General features: G+C 43.4%; 1 long non-coding RNA gene across 1 annotated transcript; it reads right to left on the bottom strand.

The window, feature by feature from the left end:
- Window positions 1-207: 207 nt before the first annotated feature.
- LOC129203525 (uncharacterized) lies at window positions 208-7,618 on the bottom strand. Its single transcript, XR_008576060.1, has 3 exons — window positions 7,418-7,618; window positions 462-590; window positions 208-292 (listed from the first exon to the last, which is right to left on the bottom strand). It is a non-coding gene; the product is annotated as an uncharacterized LOC129203525 (long non-coding RNA).
- Between the last annotated feature and the right edge of the window lie 228 nt (window positions 7,619-7,846).

The raw sequence follows: 7,846 nt of genomic DNA, 5'->3' as shown, positions 1-7,846 counted from the left end.
GGCAATCTTTCTAAAATGCATATTGGTCTGAAACTGATGATCTATAGGAAGTCATTGGCCTCCTTTTCTAAAGGATTTAGTGCCAGGAAACTGCAGTGCAAAATGTCCAGGTTTTAAGGTGTCTAAACAGGATGTCCAAATATTCCAGCTAGTTCCTGAAATCAGCATTTAAGTGCTATAACAGCTAAACACCAGCTCTATTCACCTGGTTTCCAATTTCATGTGTCCTCCTGGGGCTTGCCTCGGGAAACTGGGATGTGGGCGCCAGCCTTATACATAGTGGTGCCTAGTCCTGCAGACCACAAAGGAGTGAAACGGTTTTTAATAAATTGTGCAGCAAAACCTTGAAAATGCAAGGTCAGGCTACATGATAACAGTTCTTTCTGCTTTTAAAAATCAATGAATCCTTGCAAATGTGATCACATCACTCGTGCAGTACAGCTAATTGATTGCATGTTTACCTTGCACACCATTCAGGAAATCGGACGCAGCTGTGGTGAGCATCTCCGCACAGAAGACTCCTGTGGGGAAGGCAGTAGAGTCAACATCTTCTGGCTGTCCCTAACAAATGGCACGACTCTCAGCAGGCACTTGTACGGAGGCAAGAGGAAAGTGAGAACAAACAATGAGCAGAGAATGTAAATACCAGTCGAAATGTAAAAGGGAGCTGGTTTCCACAAGCCATATTTTGACTGGAGTCCTGGGAGGGAAGGCAGCATGTACCTTGAAGCAACAACATTATCATAAAGAGCAACCAACCAAACAAGCCACAACTACTGCAGTTATTTTGAATCATTAATTTCAGCAATTCAGCTCCCCTCTTTCCAGGAGAAGGTTTGTGTGGAGGTGACAGCCCTGCAAGGCTTAACTTTACCATTACTGCTAACATTTGCTGTATCCTATCATACAGACTTAGTATTGAGCAGTTTTGCCATCCTAAAAAAGGCATGTGGCGCTTCAGTGCACACTGCAATCATCGATATTACCCTTACCTGGTTGAGACCACTGAGCTCCGCACAGTGGGAGAGAGCCTCCCTCCTTCCCTCTGAACTGGAGGGAACACCAAGTGGGTCATACAAAGCACTTCTCTGATCGCTGACCCAAAATAGCATGGTCTGAAGACTGCTTGACATTAATATTCATGTTTAAGTTCATGAACAGGAGAAAGTATGTCATGATATGCATATTTTAGAAGTAACCGATTGGTTATTCTGCCTTGTGTTGGATGTCTGTCTGTGGGAACACCACCTTCCCAAACTGTTCTGTGGACCAGTTCTGAGTTTAGTCTATTTAAGAGACTGCCTGGGACCCAGCCAGAAATAGTTCATGCACATCAGCAGCTTCATAGGGTTTTTCCCTACATGCGGGCCCATGCTCTGTGGCACATGTGGTATAACCAGAGCAATGAGCCACCACTTAGAAGGGGAAGCCACATCAACAGCGGCACAGCATCAGAGCATCCCGGCCAAGGGGAGGAAAGCAGGTCAGCACAGCGCTGGGGATGGCAGATACTCCCAAATGGGTGAGCCACGGGGTATGGAAATGCAAGGTGTCAGGTTAGACATGTCCAAAAAAAAAAGGGTATTAAGACAAGGAGCAGGGTAGATTGGCCTTTTTCTGGGATGTAATAACCAGCACTGCTAACTGCTTGTCTTCACTGAAGTGAGAGTGAAGGTAGAGGAGCTGGGTCCTCTGCAGTAACAAAACTACTCATGTTTATGAATGCTTTTAACAGCCTGGCCCAGCAATGCCAAATCACTTGTCCAGCCTTACTGCAGACAAAATAAAATAGCTCTAACAAGATAAGCGTATTCTGGACGGCTGGGATTTTCCAGCAGAGAGGGCCAAGTCTCTGTTGGTGGCAATTGGCACAGTTGTGCTCAACTCCACGGACAGGTGCCAAATGACCATAGCAGAGATTTTGGCAGTGGAACAGCAGTTGTAATAAATAACTCTGTGAAGCCTTGCGTGCACTTCACCTAAAGTATTCCAGCCTGCCCTGCCCCTCCAAAGCACTCCAAAAAGTGTGGGATTCTGCTTATCAGCACAATGAGCCAGCAAAAGCCCATCAGGAAAGTTCACCACCACTCTCAGCTGTGTGAAAGCAGCAGCCACCTTCCCCACAGCAAGGAGAAACTCCAACTACCTTTCCAGAAGGCTCCCATTACTCCAGCTCCTGAGCCACCAGCCCCAGGGGAAGGAACCACAGCATCTGGACGAGGCTCCACAGACGGGAAGGTTGACACAATGACTGCAGCCACAACTGAGCACAATAAAACTATGAGTGGCTTTTGCTCTTCTGGTTGCAAACTGAGAGTGCTCCCAGACAGTTATCCTCATCCTCTTCCACCCACCTGGGAGATCAGTGTTTGCAGAGAGACAATAATTGCAGTGATTCACCACCAGGCCCAGACTTACCCAGGGATCTTAGAGAAGCTGCACTTATGGTGGTATGCGGCATGTGCCTGGGCTGATGTGTTCAAGGAATAGTCATGCTGCTTTGCTCACTCATTGCTAGGGTGGCCTCCTCCTGATCTGGCATCCTTCAGAAGTCTCCCTTGCCCACATGTTGACCAAATTGCTTCTTATATTAAAACTCCCTGGAACTGGACTTTATAAGTCTTCAGATTCCCACAGATGTTTGTCTTGGGACTCCTGGACTGTCCTGTCCCAAAGCTAAAAAAGACGTGCAGGTCCAAACTGAATTTTGCCCTAGCCTGGTTGAAGTAGTCAGCTGCTGCTAAACTTGCCCAGCAGATTGAGAAGCAAGGAAGGGAGCAGGACTTAGGCTTGTCAGTGCTTGACCATTTGTTGCTCATTCTGCTGGGTCAAACGTAACCTGAATCATGCTGAAGTGTACAAAAATAATGTGGACGTGCCCTTATGTGGGTGAAGCTTGGTGGCCCTTCACCAGTGTGTCCCTGATGCTTTACACCTAAATAACTCGTATTTAGCATCCCAAGTACACTCAACAGCTGAATATTTCTGAGAACCCTCAGGTGCCTGGTGACATCTTCAGCTGCCTACCTGCTCTCAGCCAGCACCTGGTGGAGGCTGAGCCTCCACACAATAACACCCAGGGTGGTTTTACTGTGTTTTCTTTAATTAATCTCTGCAGGGAGCCAAAGATCATTCCTACCCCTGGAACCAGATCATTAGCTGGCAACCCAAACTTCACAGAAAGAAGCAACATTACAGTGGTAATGAAAACAAGACAAAACCAAAAAACTGTGAACATTTTTATTGCTACTGGAGCCATCAGCATCCACAGAGTATACGCAGAGCTGTCAGCAATGCCTCATTTGGGACCCAGTCAAAACAAAGCTCCAAGTCAAGTTTCTTGCCTGACCATTACATCAAGTTTTAGTTTCATTCTCAGTCATGGCCTGCCACTGATTACGTTATGAAATTCATTAGGGAAGAGAAAATTGCAGTTATTTCCTTGATGGAACTGAGTGGTGCTATTGCAGAATAGCCAGGAGCAACCAGGGAAAACATGCCCATTAGAGGCTGGTGTAATCCCACCGGGATCACAGCCAAGCACTCGCAGGACAAAGCTGCAGTGTGGGAGATGCCCTGACAGATCACAGGGTAACTTTTTTAAACAGGAGGGTGTTTTGCAAGGCCCGATCTTTTGGGTCGTATTGAGAAACAAATGTACACAAAAGCCTGAAGGAAATGGAGTGAGAGACTAACTATATTACAAAGGGTTTCCTGTTGTAGCTGTGTGTTATAATAGAAGAACCTGGTGGCATCTTTTATTGATATTAGTGGTTTAATTAGGAAACATGTCATCTCACATCACCCAGTTCCCACCTCACTGCCATGAAATGGTTTGGTTCTTATCGTTCTCACAGCAAAGGTAATGTCAGAGCAGTGATATAAATGAACAGAGGCTTCTCAGTATTATTCAGAAAGTGTTAGATGGAAGAAGGCACCAAGATCTTCACCACAGACTACCTATCTTACACATTAGCAGAGACATAAATGAACACTGCATAAAAAAATCTCAAGGGAAGCCTTGTTTCGTTCCCAGAGAGTGGTTGTGATTGAGCGCAGGTAGTTTTCATGAGGCAATGGTTTTCTTTGTGGGACTAATTTGAACAATTTCCCACAGAACAGAGCCGCTGTGCCAGAAAGTTCGAAGCCGTAGGCTGAGGACCTCGAATTGGCAGAACAAAGGGGTACAAGACCCTGCGACGGTCCTGACTGCCTTGGATAAGAGCACAGCGTAATTCTCGCAAACCACAACTGACAAGGTGCACTGGGAGATTGGAGGGAACTTGTTTCTTCTGTTAGTAACCGCAGGAGTTTCTTGTGGTCGGTAGTTCTGAGAACAGGAAGCTGGACAAGCCGTAGGTGCGGGAGATTCTCGCCGCCTCTGGGGTTACCCACCCAGCCAGAGCTCAACTGATTAGGAGGGTATCGGAGTTACATAATGACATTTCTGGGCTGGTTTACTGTAAAGATGTGGGGGGCCTCTTTGAAGTGAGGGATGGGGGTTGCGGATAGCAAAACCACAAGAAATTGAATTTAAATGGTAGAACAATTTAACAAATTCATGTAATGTATAACTTAAAATAAACACATATATTTGTGTAAGTAAAATATAGCAAGGCTGTATTTAAAACCTATTGAATCTATTAGTGCATTTGGGAGTAGGAGTTCTGCTTTTAAAAGGCCTATAAAATTGCTTTGGATCCCTAGGGATCCATCTCTCCTAACATCACACATCTGAAATATTGACATCTATCTCTGAGCTAATCTCTGAGAGCTCCAGAAAAAGAAATTAAAAGCCCATTAAAAGAAATAGGCACTTTTAGGATGTTCTTCAGATGACAGTTTTAGATGTTTTCTTCAGGCTGCATCAAACTGTTCTCTAGTCTCCAGTGGCTACAGAGAGTACGTGGTTACTAGCCCAGATGTAGAGATCTGTGCTGTCGACTCCTGTATTTACCCATAGGAATCCCATCCCAAATGTCCTAACATATGTTTAATAACACAACATAATAATGATAACTTTCAACAAGAAGTTAATGGGAACTAATTCAGCTTCTTATAGAAAGTCTCTTCCAGTTTTCTGTCATTACAGGAGGCATCAGCCACCTCCAAATTGCTTGTCAAATGGATGCCTTGTGCAGGATGTATTCATCAAAGGCCACGAAATTCAGGTTTTATGAAGCTGACATGTGTCAGAAGGCATTGCTAGCCCTCACAGTGGAGTTACTGCACGGCGTCTTCACATCACATTGGTGATGAAGCTCAGGGGGTTTTGCAGACACAGTGGTTTTCTGTGTGGGAAAACTACAAGCAACTTACTGCAAAAATGATCATGAGAGATCAGACTACCTTAAAACAGGTCAGAGGACAGTCAGCCTTTGTACCCATTCCTGCCTCCAGAGACCAAGTGTGGCAACGGTTTCAGCAATACATTTTTTTTCTTTTTTTTTTTAATAGGGAATTATTTTGAAAATGAGCACCAGCTCCATAAAGCAGGCTATAATTTCTGCAGCGTGCTTCTTTCCTGTTAGGTTGTTCATCCTAAAGGAAATTCAAGTCTCCTTCTATATATCTCCTACAGTATTAAATTTGTATATATAAATTTCAAATGGCAATATTCATTAGACACTATCAAGTCACATCAACATAAGGAAAAAGCTTCCTCCATCATGGCATTGGATGTGGGAAAATTAACAGAAAAGCTGCAATTGTTTGGATGTTTTGTGTGATAATACTTTGATAGACAAAACATTTCTCCTCCCAGCTCTAAAGCTATTGAAGAGATTTTCCTGACACACTCTGAAATGATTTATTGTAGGTCAGAGGGCAACTGCAAGAGAAAAAGATCAATCACACAGGAAGAGATAAGTTTTTCCCTTGATCTTTTTTTTTTTTTCAGAGTGAACAGCTTCACTTGTAGGATTTTAAAAATTATTTCAATATTTTAATTTCATCAGTGATCATATAGTTTGGTGCTTGATTATGGTTAAGTCATTTTATATCAGAAGATACTTTAGAAAAGCAAAAATCCAACCATTGCACTGTAGCAAACAGTCATCTGAGATGTTGTTGTGAATATGATATTTTTAGTGACTGCAAAAAGTTGTATGTGGGTGAAGAGAAAAATATAAACTAGTCTGCAGTACTCTGAAACATAACTCAACAGTATTCTCATACAGCTGTATATTATGGTCCCATGGACGCCACACCGATTCATCATGATTAATGCCAGTCCCAAGGGTTGCAGTAATGATTGGCCACTTTTCGTGAGGAGCTGTGAAATGGTTTTTTTGCTCTGCATGCTAGACACAGAAATCATTTAAGTGCAATAGACTGAGCAAAGCCGATTATATTCATGTACGAATTCACTGCATTCACCATGCAAATGTTTTCTTTCTCTCTACTATTAATGAAGAACGTTGTCCTTTCATTTCTCAGGGAATTAGTCATGCAGATCCTATTGCCTGTCAGGAAAATAGCGTGGCTGATTCCTCAATAACCGTGATGAAAACATACCCTTACCTGGTAATTCATATTTATCATACTAGCATACTGCAAGTATAAAGAAATAGGGAATACAACGGGTTTGCGTTCATTGCAATAACCACAACATTTGGGATTGCTTTTATTAGCCTGATATTATCTGCATAGCTGTAGTGTCTACACATCCCAGCATGAGCAGAACTGTAGATGAACTCTGCAAGAGACAGAACCTCCTCCAAACTGTTTTGAAGTCAAGTCCACGGAACATCTGTGGCACGAGAGGTGTTACAGAAGCTGGGACAGGATAAATGATTCAGTTATGGCAATGACCTACCCAGCCAGTGTCAGACCTCTGACCCTGGTGAGTCAAATCTCCCCCTAAACTCCATTGGCTGCATTGACACGTCTGCACAGACTGTCACAGAGACCCACTGGCAGCCAGCTCAGGTCCAGACACCTGCACTGTGAACACCTACAGTTAGAACACATGAAACCTGTCCTTAAAAACTCCTCTCATTTGAGCCTTGGTGAACAATGACAATATAGAGAATGGCAGAGTGAGAAAGTGAGACCATAAGAATGCTGGTTTCCAAAAATTTGCTTCCTTCCTCTCCTCCCCCCAAATATCGAGATTTTTAGGTTAATAAAGGCTAGGACAGATTGAACCAGCAATCTTACTGCTCTTCATATTTCTGTAACAAGAGAGAACAGGCATCTCATTAATTTCCATTGTATAGCATATCCACAACTCTGTTTACAGCCACTGCTCTCAGTGTCCTATTTTCTTCATGATAAATCATAATAGCCTTCCAGGAATGTTTCGTATTACTAGATTTGTTTTTTGTCTGCTGGAAAATAGCTGAGTAAATAATTTATCCTCTCAGATTTTCAGTAATGAAATAAATTATTCAATATAAACTAGTAAAAGACTTACTTTTCCATCTTCTTCAGTTCTCTTCTGAAAGCTGGCTCTCTCCTAAACCCCACCTGAATTAATTAACATGATTTACCAACTATCCAGGTTCACTGGCATTGGTCTTGCACCTTTGCACCGTTATTTTCCCCAGGCTCTCTATATATCAGTAACATAGGTTTGTGACCAATTAGTCAATCTTGTTGGTAGAATGGACCTATTCCTTTCTCTTCCTGTTTTTTGCAGCTTGTGAAGGAAAGTACCTGAGTCGTTTGGTCACCCTGGGCATGCGGGTCACCCTGTCACATGAGCCACCTTGGCCACCACAGTCAGCTACACCGCCCCCCCCCCCCCGTCATCTGGATCAAACTCCTCAGCTCTCAGTGGAGCGTGAAGCCTGGGCGCTGAGTCCAAATATCCTTGAACTCAGTGGAAGTTAAACTGAACATA

This window comes from Grus americana, chromosome 2 (genome assembly GCF_028858705.1).
Source record: "Grus americana isolate bGruAme1 chromosome 2, bGruAme1.mat, whole genome shotgun sequence".
NCBI classification, from domain to species: Eukaryota; Metazoa; Chordata; class Aves; order Gruiformes; family Gruidae; genus Grus; species Grus americana.
Note: the sequence above shows the minus strand (reverse complement) of the source record. Positions and strands in the feature narration are given on the sequence as shown.